The sequence below is a fragment of the Chiloscyllium plagiosum genome, unplaced genomic scaffold (genome assembly GCF_037043375.1).
Source record: "Chiloscyllium plagiosum isolate Xiang-an unplaced genomic scaffold, Cpla_swu_hap1 HiC_scaffold_53X, whole genome shotgun sequence".
In the NCBI taxonomy this organism is placed as follows: Eukaryota; Metazoa; Chordata; class Chondrichthyes; order Orectolobiformes; family Hemiscylliidae; genus Chiloscyllium; species Chiloscyllium plagiosum.
The window spans coordinates 7,369,931-7,386,416 of record NW_028270191.1 but is presented as its reverse complement, the minus strand read 5'-3'; the positions used below and the strand labels follow the sequence as shown (position 1 = coordinate 7,386,416).

At 51.8% G+C, this 16,486-nt stretch overlaps 1 long non-coding RNA gene across 2 annotated transcripts; it reads left to right on the top strand.

The window, feature by feature from the left end:
* The first annotated feature begins 914 nt into the window (after positions 1-914).
* On the top strand, positions 915-16,001 carry LOC148134639 (uncharacterized). Of its 2 annotated transcripts, XR_015755698.1 has the most exons (3): positions 915-1,978; positions 2,911-3,604; positions 14,112-16,001. It is a non-coding gene; the product is annotated as an uncharacterized LOC148134639 (long non-coding RNA). The 2 variants fall into 2 exon arrangements; XR_015755697.1 differs by lacking the exon at positions 915-1,978 and having other exon boundaries at positions 2,737-3,604.
* The last annotated feature ends 485 nt before the right edge of the window (positions 16,002-16,486 follow it).

The window sequence follows — 16,486 nt, the reverse complement described above, 5'->3', positions numbered from 1 at the left end:
TTCCTCCGACTTCTGCTCCAGTGTTCATCAGTCAGTTATCCGATTGTACCTTCAGCAACTTGCTACAGAAAACATTTGAAAGTCTAAGCATGAAAAGGCAAGTCCAGCTCACTGGCAAGCGCTAAAAGAAGCATATTGTGGTAAGCGGCAATAAAGCTGGCAAGTGCAGGATTTGTCGAGAGAGAAACAGAGGGTGACATTTTCAGGTCAATGACCTCTCTTCAAACATTCGGCTAAAAAGTCACAGACTGAAATGTTAACTCAGCATCTGCAAAGACAGAAACAGGCTATTCCCAGAGTTTCCCGTTTTAATCGATCTTCTGATCCCTGTGCATCTAGATGCTACTGTGGTTCATTGAGTTGAAAACCATTTGTCTCTTATTGGGCAAAGGGTGTGATTTGAATTTAGTTAATGTTTTGAGCTTCACCACAGGATCTCTCCCTGCTCTCTTGCCTCTGTGGCAGGGCTTCAGATTTCTGAGCACTGGTTACCTTCCACTGCCTTGGCTGAGTGGCTGCTCTTCGTAGGTAAGTCAGAATGCTGAATGTCGAGTAGATTATTTCACCGGGCGGCCTACAGCCCAGAGGACTCAACACTGAGTTCTCCAATTTCAAATCACCCTCCCTCCTCAACCCCTGACTCCCTTCCCAGCCCCTCCCCCTCCCTTCCACTCCTCCCAGCCACCAACCGCATTCATTCCTCCCATTGACCAACCAGGTCGCATTGTACGTCTACCTATCTTCACCCATCCCCACCTCAACACCGTGCCCCCGCCACCCCCTTTATCTGCAGCTCCCCCTGACACCCACCCCCAGTCCTTAAGAAAGGTTACACCCGAAACATTGACTTCATCACCTCCTGACGTTGCCTGGCCTGCTGTGTTCTTCCAGCCTCCTGCCTGCCTACTTTGGATTCCAACATCTGCAGTTTGTTTTTGGTCTCTAACCAAGACGATTTGACTGCAGCAGACACCACCACAAAGCCTGATTCAGCACCACGACAGACCTGCTTTTGGTGTTGGGAATTCAAGATGGCTTCTCCTGCTGACCGGGATGAGACCCAGCCGGAACACTTAAGTTGGCACAGATCAGGGACTGGCATTTGCAAGACTACATGGTTTAGTACCAAGGTCCCAGACCTGCCTCCCAGGTGAAGCAGCACTTTCCCCTGTACTTCACGCAATCGAGTCCACTGTATTCACTGCTCACAATGTAGTCACCTCGACATTGGGGAGATGAAACCCAGACTGGGTGACTGCTTTGCAGAACATCTACTGCTAAAATATAAAGGACTGTAAGCTTCCAGTTGCCTGCCACTTCGATACGCCAGTGTGTTCCCCTGTCTCAGGCTTGTCTCAGCATCTCATTTTCCACTGCAGCCTTTTGGACGCCATATTGAGTTTAATGTCCTTTCCCCCAGCCCAGGCCCCGTGATCATATGGGCTGCTTTCTGTGCAACCAACCCAGTCTCACTGACTCATTCACCTCATTGCCAGCTTTTTTCCTTCCCTGGCTCACTATCAGCTGTCCCTGTGTCTGTCTAACTGTCTTTCTCTCTCTTTCCTTCTGGGCTCTGTCTCCACCTAGCCACTCACTCCTGCCCCCCCCCCAAACGCCCCACATCCTGTCATCAGCACAAATACCACCTCTTCCGAGCCCCGATCAGTTCTGAAGAAGGATTTGAAACACGAGCTCTGCTTCCATCCCGACAGGTGCGACCTGAGTTTCTCCAGCAGTTTCAGTTTTACTTTTGGCTTTTTGGTGAATTAAGTCGCGGGAACGGGGCGAAACGTCCCACTGCAGCTTTCGCCAGCCGAGCCAAGCACGGATTGACATCTCGCGGGTGACTTCCTGCTGCAACATTATTCCTGGGAAACGAGATGCGTGACCTGTTCCATGTTACTCTCTCCGTCTGGTAACCGGAAATAACTGCGCAGAAAATCAGCCGGCCTAACTTCGAGAGGACTGGTGGGCAGAGGTAGGACATTGCTGAAGTCCTCAGAGCCACTTGGTTTTGGCCTAAAACCAGGCCCGGAATTTCTCGCCCTTCCTCTTGGGACTGTGGGAGTCATCGTTGGTCTTTCTATTCGCTTGACCCACAAGGAGAGGTACCGGAAAGGGTCAGGTAAGGGTGGTACCTCCGTGCTGTTGACATTTCTGGTGAGGCGAGTGCCATCTGAAGCTGTGACCCTTAACTGAGGCTTGGGATTGACCTTAATTGATAATATTGGCCTATCCCCTCAATAACAGAGGTGGTCATGTCACGAGACTATTCCTCCAGAACGCCCAGGCTAATGTTTTGAGGATGTGCATTTGAATCCAACCATTTCAAAGGGTTCAGAAAAGATTTACAAGGATGTTGCCAGGGTTGGAGGGTTTGAGCTACAGGGAGAGGCTGAATAGGCTGGGGCTGTTTTTCCCTGGAACTGAGGGGTGACCATATTGAGGTTTATAAAATCATGAGGGGCATGGATAGGATAAATGGACAAGGGCTTTTCCCTGGGGTGGGGGAGTCCAGAATTAGAGGGAATAGGTTTAGGATGAGAGGGAAAAGATATAAAAGGGACCTAAGGGGCAACTTTTTCACGCAGAGGGTGGTGCGTGTATGGAATGAGCTGCCAGAGGAAGTGGTGGAGGCTGGTACAATTGCAACATTTAAAAGGCGTCTGGATGGGTATATGAATAGGAAGGGTTTGGAGGGATATGGGCCAAATGCTGGGAAATGGGATTAGGTCAGATTGGGATGTCTGGACGAGTTGGACTGAAGGGTCTGTTTCCGTGCTATATGAAGCTATGACTCTATGAATATGGACATTAGAAGCTCAATTTTTATTGAAAAGCAGTTCGCTAAAGCCAGCTTTTTTTTTTCTTGTTGTTTAAAAACTTATCTGGTTCATTAATATCTTTTAGGGCAAGAAATCTACTCTCCTCACCCGGTCTGGCCGACATGTGACTCCAGACCCACAGCAATATGGTTGACTCTTAACTGCCCCCGGGCAATGAGGGATGGGCAATAAATACTGGGCCTAAATAACAAAACCCACATCCACATCTTGATGAGAAGTGGGATAGACCGCAATGGGGAACATGGGAAAATGGAGTTGAGACCAGGATAAGATCAGCCATGATCATGTTCAATGGCAGAGTGGGGCTTATGCCCAAAACGTCGATTCTCCTGCTCCTCGGATGCAGCCCGGCCTGCTGTGCGTTTCCAGCACCACGCTCTCCCCTTTGGAAGGGACTGTGGGGGGTTTCCACAGGAAGGTGTTTTCTCCACTCTCCTGAACAAAGTGTTAAGCAGCAGACCCACTGTGACCACCAACCTTAACTCCTCACCCCCTTTCACATCCCCAAATTGGGGCTTTGTTTGAAACTGTGTACGGGCGCCAAAAGCAGACTCTGTGGGCACCGGGAAACTGAAATTCAGACGGAGGTACTGAGCAGGTCAGGCACCATCTGTGGAGAGACAGAGAGAAACATGGAAAGAGACGAATGATGTGTTGAGAAGAAAATGAGATGGGCGAATGGCACATACTCTACGGCTGCGTTCAATATAAATGAGAGAGGCCACGATCGGAGGTTGGTGGACACCATGATGAAACTGGTAAGTGGCCAATGCAAGAATTATGTTGTGTTCCATCGAAAAGGCAGAGGAGATTGAGGACCGAGAGGGGTTAGTGTGGGAGTGAGGGGGGAGAGTTATACCGACAGGACACTGAGAGATTGAGGACAGACAGAGATCAGTGTGGGACTGAGGGGGGAGAGTTATATCGACAGGACACTGAGAGATTGAGGACAGAGAGGGGTTAGTGTGGGAGTGAGGGGGAGAGTTATACCGACAGGACACTGAGATATTGGGGACAGAGAGGGGTCAGTGTGGGAGTGAGGGGGGAGAGTTATACCGACAGGACACTGAGAGATTGAGGACAGAGAGGGGTCAGTGTGGGAGTGAGGGGGGAGAGTTATACCGACAGGACACTGAGAGATTGGGGACAGAGAGAGGTCAGTGTGGGACTGAGGGGGGAGAGTTATACCGACAGGACACTGAGAGATTGAGGACAGAGAGGGGTCAGTGTGGGAGTGAGGGGGGAGAGTTATACCGACAGGACACTGAGAGATTGAGGACAGAGAGGGGTCAGTGTGGGAGTGAGGGGGGAGAGTTATACCGACAGGACACTGAGAGATTGAGGACAGAGAGGGGTCAGTGTGGGAGTGAGGGGGGAGAGTTATACCGACAGGACACTGAGAGATTGGGGACAGAGAGAGGTCAGTGTGGGACTGAGGGGGGAGAGTTATACCGACAGGACACTGAGAGATTGAGGACAGAGAGGGGTCAGTGTGGGAGTGAGGGGGGAGAGTTATACCGACAGGACACTGAGAGATTGAGGACAGAGAGGGGTCAGTGTGGGACTGAGGGGGGAGAGTTATACCGACAGGACACTGAGAGATTGAGGACAGAGAGGGGTCAGTGTGGGACTGAGGGGGGAGAGTTATACCGACAGGACACTGAGAGATTGGGGACAGAGAGGGGTCAGTGTGGGAGTGAGGGGGGAGAGTTATACGGACAGGACACTGAGAGATTGAGGACAGAGAGGGGTCAGTGTGGGAGTGAGGGGGGAGGGTTATACCGACAGGACACTGAGAGATTGGGGACAGAGAGGGGTCAGTGTGGGAATGAGGGGGGAGAGTTATACCGACAGGACACTGAGAGATTGAGGACAGAGAGAGGTCAGTGTGGGAATGAGGGGGGAGAGTTATACCGACAGGACACTGAGAGATTGAGGACAGAGAGGGGTTAGTGTGGGAGTGAGGGGGGAGAGTTATACCGACAGGACACTGAGAGATTGAGGACAGAGAGGGGTCAGTGTGGGAGTGAGGGGGGAGAGTTATACCGACAGGACACTGAGAGATTGAGGACAGAGAGAGGTCAGTGTGGGAGTGAGGGGGGAGAGTTATACCGACAGGACACTGAGAGATTGAGGACAGAGAGGGGTCAGTGTGGGAGTGAGGGGGGAGAGTTATACCGACAGGACACTGAGAGATTGAGGACAGAGAGGGGTCAGTGTGGGACTGAGGGGGGAGAGTTATACCGACAGGACACTGAGAGATTAAGGACAGAGAGGGGTCAGTGTGGGAGTGAGGGGGGAGAGTTATACCGACAGGACACTGAGAGATTGAGGACAGAGAGGGGTCAGTGTGCGACTGAGGGGGGAGAGTTATACCGACAGGACACTGAGAGATTGGGGACAGAGAGGGGTCAGTGTGGGAGTGAGGGGGGAGAGTTATACCGACAGGACACTGAGAGATTGAGGACCGAGAGGGGTCAGTGTGGGACTGAGGGGGGAGAGTTATACCGACAGAACACTGAGAGATTGAGGACAGAGAGAGGTCAGTGTGGGACTGAGGGGGGAGAGTTATACCGACAGAACACTGAGAGATTGAGGACAGAGAGAGGTCAGTGTGGGACTGAGGGGGGAGAGTTATACCGACAGAACACTGAGAGATTGAGGACAGAGAGAGGTCAGTTTGGGCCTGAGGGGGGAGAGTTATACCGACAGAACACTGAAAGATTGAGAACAGAGAGAGGTCAGTGTGGGACTGAGGGGGGAGAGTTATACCGACAGGACACTGAGAGATTGAGGACAGAGAGGGGTTAGTGTGGGAGTGAGGGGGGAGAGTTATACCGACAGGACACTGAGAGATTGAGGACAGAGAGGGGTCAGTGTGGGAGTGAGGGGGGAGAGTTATACCGACAGGACACTGAGAGATTGAGGACAGAGAGAGGTCAGTGTGGGAGTGAGGGGGGAGAGTTATACCGACAGGACACTGAGAGATTGAGGACAGAGAGGGGTCAGTGTGGGAGTGAGGGGGGAGAGTTATACCGACAGGACACTGAGAGATTGAGGACAGAGAGGGGTCAGTGTGGGACTGAGGGGGGAGAGTTATACCGACAGGACACTGAGAGATTAAGGACAGAGAGGGGTCAGTGTGGGAGTGAGGGGGGAGAGTTATACCGACAGGACACTGAGAGATTGAGGACAGAGAGGGGTCAGTGTGCGACTGAGGGGGGAGAGTTATACCGACAGGACACTGAGAGATTGGGGACAGAGAGGGGTCAGTGTGGGAGTGAGGGGGGAGAGTTATACCGACAGGACACTGAGAGATTGAGGACCGAGAGGGGTCAGTGTGGGACTGAGGGGGGAGAGTTATACCGACAGAACACTGAGAGATTGAGGACAGAGAGAGGTCAGTGTGGGACTGAGGGGGGAGAGTTATACCGACAGAACACTGAGAGATTGAGGACAGAGAGAGGTCAGTGTGGGACTGAGGGGGGAGAGTTATACCGACAGAACACTGAGAGATTGAGGACAGAGAGAGGTCAGTTTGGGCCTGAGGGGGGAGAGTTATACCGACAGAACACTGAAAGATTGAGAACAGAGAGAGGTCAGTGTGGGACTGAGGGGGGAGAGTTATACCGACAGGACACTGAGAGATTGAGGACAGAGAGGGGTCAGTGTGGGACTGAGGGGGGAGAGTTATACCGATAGGACACTGAGAGATTGAGGACAGAGAGGGGTCAGTGTGGGACTGAGGGGGGAGCGTTATACCGACAGGACACTGAGAGATTGGGGACTGAGAGAGGTCAGTGTGGGACTGAAGGGGGAGAGTTATACCGACAGGAGACTGAGAGACTGAGGACAGAGAGGGGTCAGTGTGGGACTGAGGGGGGAGAGTTATACCGACAGGACACTGAGAGATTGAGGACAGAGAGGGGTCAGTGTGGGAGTGAGGGGGGAGCGTTATACCGACAGGACACTGAGAGATTGAGGACAGAGAGGGGTTAGTGTGGGAGTGAGGGGGGAGAGTTATACCAACAGGACACTGAGAGATTGAGGACAGAGAGGGGTTAGTGTGGGAGTGAGGGGGGAGAGTTATACCGACAGGACACTGAGAGATTGAGGACAGAGAGAGGTCAGTGTGGGACTGAGGGGGGAGAGTTATACCGACAGGACACTGAGAGACTGAGGACAGAGAGGCATCAGTTTGGGAGTGAGGGGGGAGAGTTATACCGACAGGACACTGAGAGATTGAGGACAGAGAGGGGTCAGTGTTGGAGTGAGGGGGGAAGAGTTAAACCGACAGGACACTGAGAGATTGAGGACAGAGAGGGGTCAGTGTGGGACTGAGGGGGGAGAGTTATACCGACAGGACACTGAGAGATTAAGGACAGAGAGGGGTCCGTGTGCGACTGAGGGGGGAGAGTTATACCGACAGGACACTGAGAGATTGGGGACAGAGAGGGGTCAGTGTTGGAGTGAGGGGGGAGAGTTATACCGACGGGACACTGAGAGATTGAGGACAGAGAGAGGTCAGTGTGGGAGTGAGGGGGGAGAGTTATACCGACAGGACACTGAAAGATTGAGAACAGAGAGAGGTCAGTGTGGGACTGAGGGGGGAGAGTTATACCGACAGGACACTGAGAGATTGAGGACAGAGAGGGGTCAGTGTGGGACTGAGGGGGGAGAGTTATACCGACAGGACACTGAGAGATTGAGGACAGAGAGGGGTCAGTGTGGGAGTGAGGGGGGAGAGTTATACCGATAGGACACTGAGAGATTGAGGACAGAGAGGGGTCAGTGTGGGACTGAGGGGGGAGCGTTATACCGACAGGACACTGAGAGATTGGGGACTGAGAGAGGTCAGTGTGGGACTGAGGGGGGAGAGTTATACCGACAGGAGACTGAGAGACTGAGGACAGAGAGGGGTCAGTGTGGGACTGAGGGGGGAGAGTTATACCGACAGGACACTGAGAGATTGAGGACAGAGAGGGGTCAGTGTGGGAGTGAGGGGGGAGCGTTATACTGACAGGACACTGAGAGATTGAGGACAGAGAGGGGTTAGTGTGGGACTGAGGGGGGAGAGTTATACCGACAGGACACTGAGAGATTGGGGACAGAGAGAGGTCAGTGTGGGACTGAGGGGGGAGAGTTATACTGACAGGACACTGAGAGATTGAGGACAGAGAGGGGTCAGTGTGGGACTGAGGGGGGAGAGTTATACCGACAGGACACTGAGAGATTGAGGACAGAGAGGGGTCAGTGTGGGAGTGAGGGGGGAGAGTTATACCGACAGGACACTGAGAGATTGAGGACAGAGAGGGGTCAGTGTGGTAGTGAGGGGGGAGAGTTATACCGACAGGACACTGAGAGATTGGGGACAGAGAGGGGTCAGTGTTGGAGTGAGGGGGGAGAGTTATACCGACAGGACACTGAGAGATTGAGGACAGAGAGGGGTCAGTGTGGGAGTGAGGGGGGAGAGTTATACCGACAGGACACTGAGAGATTGAGGACAGAGAGGGGTCAGTGTGGGAGTGAGGGGGGAGAGTTATACCGACAGGACACTGAGAGATTGAGGACAGAGAGGGGTCAGTGTGGGAGTGAGGGGGGAGAGTTATACCGACAGGACACTGAGAGATTGGGGACAGAGAGAGGTCAGTGTGGGACTGAGGGGGGAGAGTTATACCGACAGGACACTGAGAGATTGAGGACAGAGAGGGGTCAGTGTGGGAGTGAGGGGGGGAGAGTTATACCGACAGGACACTGAGAGATTGAGGACAGAGAGGGGTCAGTGTGGGACTGAGGGGGGGAGTTATTCCGACAGGACACTGAGAGATTGAGGACAGAGAGGGGTCAGTGTGGGACTGAGGGGGGAGAGTTATACCGACAGGACACTGAGAGATTGGGGACAGAGAGGGGTCAGTGTGGGAGTGAGGGGGGAGAGTTATACGGACAGGACACTGAGAGATTGAGGACAGAGAGGGGTCAGTGTGGGAGTGAGGGGGGAGGGTTATACCGACAGGACACTGAGAGATTGGGGACAGAGAGGGGTCAGTGTGGGAATGAGGGGGGAGAGTTATACCGACAGGACACTGAGAGATTGAGGACAGAGAGAGGTCAGTGTGGGAATGAGGGGGGAGAGTTATACCGACAGGACACTGAGAGATTGAGGACAGAGAGGGGTTAGTGTGGGAGTGAGGGGGGAGAGTTATACCGACAGGACACTGAGAGATTGAGGACAGAGAGGGGTCAGTGTGGGAGTGAGGGGGGAGAGTTATACCGACAGGACACTGAGAGATTGAGGACAGAGAGAGGTCAGTGTGGGAGTGAGGGGGGAGAGTTATACCGACAGGACACTGAGAGATTGAGGACAGAGAGGGGTCAGTGTGGGAGTGAGGGGGGAGAGTTATACCGACAGGACACTGAGAGATTGAGGACAGAGAGGGGTCAGTGTGGGACTGAGGGGGGAGAGTTATACCGACAGGACACTGAGAGATTAAGGACAGAGAGGGGTCAGTGTGGGAGTGAGGGGGGAGAGTTATACCGACAGGACACTGAGAGATTGAGGACAGAGAGGGGTCAGTGTGCGACTGAGGGGGGAGAGTTATACCGACAGGACACTGAGAGATTGGGGACAGAGAGGGGTCAGTGTGGGAGTGAGGGGGGAGAGTTATACCGACAGGACACTGAGAGATTGAGGACCGAGAGGGGTCAGTGTGGGACTGAGGGGGGAGAGTTATACCGACAGAACACTGAGAGATTGAGGACAGAGAGAGGTCAGTTTGGGCCTGAGGGGGGAGAGTTATACCGACAGGACACTGAGAGATTGAGGACAGAGAGGGGTCAGTGTGGGACTGAGGGGGGAGAGTTATACCGATAGGACACTGAGAGATTGAGGACAGAGAGGGGTCAGTGTGGGACTGAGGGGGGAGCGTTATACCGACAGGACACTGAGAGATTGGGGACTGAGAGAGGTCAGTGTGGGACTGAAGGGGGAGAGTTATACCGACAGGAGACTGAGAGACTGAGGACAGAGAGGGGTCAGTGTGGGACTGAGGGGGGAGAGTTATACCGACAGGACACTGAGAGATTGAGGACAGAGAGGGGTCAGTGTGGGAGTGAGGGGGGAGCGTTATACCGACAGGACACTGAGAGATTGAGGACAGAGAGGGGTTAGTGTGGGAGTGAGGGGGGAGAGTTATACCAACAGGACACTGAGAGATTGAGGACAGAGAGGGGTTAGTGTGGGAGTGAGGGGGGAGAGTTATACCGACAGGACACTGAGAGATTGAGGACAGAGAGAGGTCAGTGTGGGACTGAGGGGGGAGAGTTATACCGACAGGACACTGAGAGACTGAGGACAGAGAGGCGTCAGTTTGGGAGTGAGGGGGGAGAGTTATACCGACAGGACACTGAGAGATTGAGGACAGAGAGGGGTCAGTGTTGGAGTGAGGGGGGAAGAGTTAAACCGACAGGACACTGAGAGATTGAGGACAGAGAGGGGTCAGTGTGGGACTGAGGGGGGAGAGTTATACCGACAGGACACTGAGAGATTAAGGACAGAGAGGGGTCCGTGTGCGACTGAGGGGGGAGAGTTATACCGACAGGACACTGAGAGATTGGGGACAGAGAGGGGTCAGTGTGGGAGTGAGGGGGGAGAGTTATACCGACAGGACACTGAAAGATTGAGAACAGAGAGAGGTCAGTGTGGGACTGAGGGGGTAGAGTTATACCGACAGGACACTGAGAGATTGAGGACAGAGAGGGGTCAGTGTGGGAGTGAGGGGGGAGAGTTATACCGACAGGACACTGAGAGATTGAGGACAGAGAGGGGTCAGTGTGGGACTGAGGGGGGAGAGTTATACCGATAGGACACTGAGAGATTGAGGACAGAGAGGGGTCAGTGTGGGAGTGAGGGGGGAGCGTTATACCGACAGGACACTGAGAGATTGGGGACTGAGAGAGGTCAGTGTGGGACTGAGGGGGGAGAGTTATACCGACAGGAGACTGAGAGACTGAGGACAGAGAGGGGTCAGTGTGGGACTGAGGGGGGAGAGTTATACTGACAGGACACTGAGAGATTGAGGACAGAGAGGGGTCAGTGTGGGAGTGAGGGGGGAGCGTTATACTGACAGGACACTGAGAGATTGAGGACAGAGAGGGGTTAGTGTGGGACTGAGGGGGGAGAGTTATACCGACAGGACACTGAGAGATTGGGGACAGAGAGAGGTCAGTGTGGGACTGAGGGGGGAGAGTTATACTGACAGGACACTGAGAGATTGAGGACAGAGAGGGGTCAGTCTTGGAGTGAGGGGGGAGAGTTATACCGACAGGACACTGAGAGATTGAGGACAGAGAGGGGTCAGTGTGGGACTGAGGGGGGAGAGTTATACCGACAGGACACTGAGAGATTGAGGACAGAGAGGGGTTAGTGTGGGAGTGAGGGGGGAGAGTTATACCGACAGGACACTGAGAGATTGAGGACAGAGAGGGGTCAGTGTGGTAGTGAGGGGGGAGAGTTATACCGACAGGACACTGAGAGATTGGGGACAGAGAGGGGTCAGTGTTGGAGTGAGGGGGGAGAGTTATACCGACAGGACACTGAGAGATTGAGGACCGAGAGGGGTCAGTGTGGGAGTGAGGGGGGAGCGTTATACCGACAGGATAATGAGAGATTGAGGACAGAGAGGGGTCAGTGTGGGAGTGAGGGGGGAGCGTTATACCGACAGGACACTGAGAGATTGAGGACAGAGAGAGGTCAGTGTGGGAGTGAGGGGGGAGAGTTATACCGACAGGACACTGAGAGATTGGGGACAGAGAAGGGTTAGTGTGGGACTGAGGGGGGAGAGTTATACCGACAGGACACTGAGTGACTGAGGACAGAGAGGGGTTAGTGTGGGAGTGAGGGGGGAGAGTTATACCGACAGGACACTGAGAGACTGAGGACAGAGAGGGATCAGTGTGGGAGTGAGGGGGGAGAGTTATACCGACAGGACACTGAGAGACTGAGGACAGAGAGGGGTCAGTGTGGGAGTGAGGGGGGAGATTTATACCGACAGGACACTGAGAGATTGAGGACAGAGAGAGTTCAGTGTGGGACTGAGGGGGGAGAGTTATACCGACAGGACACTGAGAGATTGAGGACAGAGAGAGTTCAGTGTGGGACTGAGGGGGGAGAGTTATACCGACAGGACACTGAGAGACTGAGGATAGAGAGGGGTCAGTGTGGGACTAAGGGGGGAGCGTTATACCGACAGGACACTGAGAGATTGGGGACAGAGAGGCGTCAATGTGGGTATGGGTAAGGTATTGAAATGCCAGGCAAGTCTCTATCACACTGGAAACTGAATGGTATTTGATGCGATCTGTGGAATCTGGGAGTCTTTTCCCAGACGCTGCAGTTAACCCTGTTGTGTTCTGCCCTCGCCAGCTGGCATTGTTGGGAGTTGGCAACCTCCAGTAGGGTATTGGTGTCTGATGTTGCTATACTTATGTTTGCTTCCCAAACTGGAGCACTCATGTTTAACGCTGTGCTGAAAGTTTGTTTCGAATCTGATGACAGCCCTTGTCTCCGACATTACAGAGATGGCAGCAGAAATGGCAAAGGCAATTTTCCAAAATCCGCTGGGCTCTGGGGCAGTCCCAGCAGATTGGAAAACAGCAAATGGGACGCCACTGTTTACAAAAGGTGGTCGACAAAGGATGGGGAGCTATAGACTGGTTAGCTTAACGTCTGTAGTGGGGGAAATGCTTGCATGTCTTATCGAGGAAGAAATAGCAAGGCTTCGAGTTGGAAATTGTCCCGCTGGGCAGATCCCACAAGGGTTCATGAAGGGCACGTCATGTTTAACTAATCTACTGTAATTCTACGCAGACATTACGAGCACAGTGGAACCCAGTAGATGTGGTTTATCTGGCTTTCCAACAGGCATTCGACAAGGTGCCACACAAAAGGCTGCAGAAGATAAAGATGTTATGGGCAATATATTAGCACGGATAGAGGATTAGTTAACTAAGAGTGAGGATAAATGAGTGCTTTTGTGGCTGGCAATCAGTGACGAGTGGTATGCCTCAGGGATCAGCGTTGGGACCACAATTATTCATGATTTACATAGATGATTTGGAGTTGGGGATCACATGTGGTGTGTCAAAGTTTGTGGATGATACGGAGATGAGTGGTAGAGCAAAGTGTGCAGAGGACTGTGAAACTTTGCAAAGGGCCAGAGATAGTTGAAGTGAGTGGGCAAAGGTCTGGCAGATGGAGTACAATGTTAATAAATGTGAAGTCATCCGTTTTGGTAGGAATAACAATAAAAAGGGCTATTACTTGAATGGTAAAAAATGGCAGCATGCTGCTGTGCAGAGGGAGCTGGGTGTCCTTGTGCATGAATCACTGCAGGCTGGTCTGCAGGTGCAACTGGTAATTAGGAAGGCAAATGGAATTTTGTCCTTCATTGGTAAAGGAATTGAGTTTAAAAGCAGGGAGGTTATGTTGTAGCTGTACAAGGTGCTGGTGAGACCACACCTGGAGTACTGTGTGCAGTTTTGGTCTCCTTACTTGAGAAAGGATGTACTGGCACTGGAGGGGGTGCAGAGAAGGTTCACTCAGTGATTCCAGAGTTGAGGGGGTCGGCTTATGATGAGAGACTGAGTAGACTGGGGTTATAGTCATTGGAATTTCGAAGAATGAGGGGGGATCTGGTAGAAACATATAAAATTATGAAGGGAATAGATAGGATCAAAGTAGAGAGGATGTTTCCACTGGTGGGTGAAACTAGGACAAGAGGGCATAGCCTCAAGATTAGGGGGACAAGCAGGAGGCTGGAAGAACACAGCAAGCCAGGCAGCATCAGGAGGTGGAGAAGTCACTGTTTCAGGTGTAACCCTTCTTAAGGACTGGGGTTAGGTGTAGGGGGAGTTGGAGCTAAAGGGGGTGGCAGAGGCAGGGTGGTGAGGTACGGATGGGTGAAGACAGGTAGACGTACAGTGCGACTTGGTTGGTCAATGGGCAGAACGAATCCGGTTGGTGGCTGGGAGGAGTGGAAGGGAGGGGCTGGGAAGGGAGTTGGGGAAAGGGAAGGGAAGGGAAGGGAGGTTACCTGAAATTGGTGAACTCAGTGTTGATTCGTCCAGGCTGTAGGCTGCCCAGGTGGGGGATGATTGCGGTTTGGTTCATTGTGGCAATGGAGGAGGCCAAGGATGGTTATGTCAGAAAGCGAGCGGCAAGGGGAATTGAAATGGGCGGTAACTCGGAGGTCTGGTCGGTCCCTGCAGGCCCAGCTGAGATGCTCGGTGAACCGTTCCCTAAGTTTACGTTCGGCCTTCCCGATGTAGAGAAGACCACATCGGGACTACCGGATACAGTAATTGCACCAGAAATGTCGACTTCTCCCCCTCCTGACGCTGCCTGGCTTGCTGGCTTCTTCCAGCCTCCTGCCTGTCTACCTTGGATTCCAGCATCTGCAGCTTATTTGTCTCAAATTGCAGGGGAGCAGATTTAGGATTGAATTGAGAAGGAACGTCTTCACCCAGAGGGTTGTGAATCTATGGAATTCCCTGCCCAGGGAAGTAGGTGAGGCTACCTCAGTAAATGTTTTTAAAGCTAAGACAGGTCATGTTTTGAACAGCAAAGTAAGTAAGGGTTATGGTGAGCAGGCAGGTAAGTGGAGCTGAGTCCATGAAAAGATCAGCCCTGATCTTACTGATTGGCGGAGCAGGCTGGATAGGCCGGACAGCCTACTCCTGCTCCTGGGTCTTATGTTCTTAGAAGTTTTACTGTAGCTGGCCCATTTTGGCTATACTTTGGCACTCCCTGAGAGTGTCATGATGCAAGTGGCCTCAATAAGATGGAGGCTGCGATTTTTAAAATATTTTTATGCTATGATGTCGCTTACATATCTCTTCAAAGTGTTCAGCAAACTAGCCCATCCATGCCGATCAGATATCCCAATCTAATCTCGTCCCACCTGTCAGCACCCGGCCCATATCCCTCCAAACCCTTCCTACTCATATACCCATCCAGATGCCTTTTAAATGCTGTAATTGTACCAGCCTCCACCACTTCCTCTGGCAGCTCATTCCATACACGCACCACCCTCTGTGTGAAAAAGTTGCCCCTTAGGTCTCTTTTATATCTTTCCCCTCTCACCCTAAACCTATGTCCTCTAGTTCTGGACTCCCTGACCCCAGGGAAAAGACTTTGTCTATTTATCCTATCTATGCCCCTCATAATTTTGTAAACCTCTATAAGGTCACCCCTCAGCCTCAGAAGCTCCAGGGAAAACAGCCCCAGCCTGTTCAGCCTCTCCTTGTAGCTCAGATCCTCCAACCCTGGCAACGTCCTTGTAAATCATTTCTGAACCCTTTCAAGTTTCACAACATCCTTCTGACAGGAGGGAGGCCAGAAGTGCACACAATATTCCAACAGTGGCCTAACCAATGTCCTGAACAGCCACAACATGACCTCCCAACTCCTGTACTCAATACTCTGACCAATAAAGGAAAGCATACCAATTGCCTTCTTCACTATCCTATCTACCTGCGACTCCACTTTCAAGGAGCTATGAACCTGCACTCCAAGGTCTCTTTGCTCAGCAACACTCCCCAGGACCTTCCCATTAAGTTTATAAGTCCTGCCCTGATTTGCCTTTCCAAAATGCAGCACCTCGCATACAGAGAAAGTTCACCAGGATGTTGCCTGGGATGGAACAGTTTAGCTCTGAAGGGAAACTAGATAAGCTCAGGTTGTTATTTATAGAGCAAAGAAGGTTGAGGGGGACCTGTTAGAGGTGTATAGGAGTTTGAGGGGCATGGACAGAGTGAATAGGAAGCAACTGTTCCTCTTAGTCAAAGGGTCAATAACAAGGGGGCACCATTTTGAATTGAGATACAGGAGGTTTAGAGGGGATTTGAGGAAAATATCTTTCAGCTAATCGGTGATGGGAGTCGAGAATGCACTGCCTGGGAGAGTAGTTGAGGGGGGGAACACCACAACCTTGAAAAAATACTTGAAGGAGCACTTGAAATGTTATCCCATGAAAGGCTATGGGGCCTAGTGTGGGAATGTGGAGCTCTTGTAAATTTAGTGTATTTTGGTAACACACTTGATGGGCTGAAGGGCCTTTTCTGTACTGTATGATTCTATTATTAAAACAAAAACTGCAATTCATTGTCTGGTTATTAATACTTAAACCTCATGCTTTTGCATCATAAGGAGAACAGGAAACATGTTCAAAGAAATCAGCACAGTGATCTCACATGAGAAACCGTCAAGTCTGTCAATATACCCATGTCTGTCAACGTTTTCATGCACAATATGTACACGTTTGTGACCTATTCGGAGGTTAGTATTAAAAGATACTTCGGCCAATCCCAAATTGGCCTGATGATTGTGCTCAACGCAATTAATCTCTCAGTGACTCAAGTGAGGTGAAGGAATGACAACTTGTGGCCAAGGTACACAGAGCTGCACTCTGGCAGTAGAAGAATGCATTACCATTATAATGCGGAATTCTCCTGTACTTATGAAAGGATAATGCATAGTTTCGTTGCAAGTCTGTTAAGAAGCATATCAATGTTACATGAAGCAAATTTCACTCCTGGTCCCAATATTAGCACAACTTTACTTGTGCTGCCTCACCCGAGGCCTG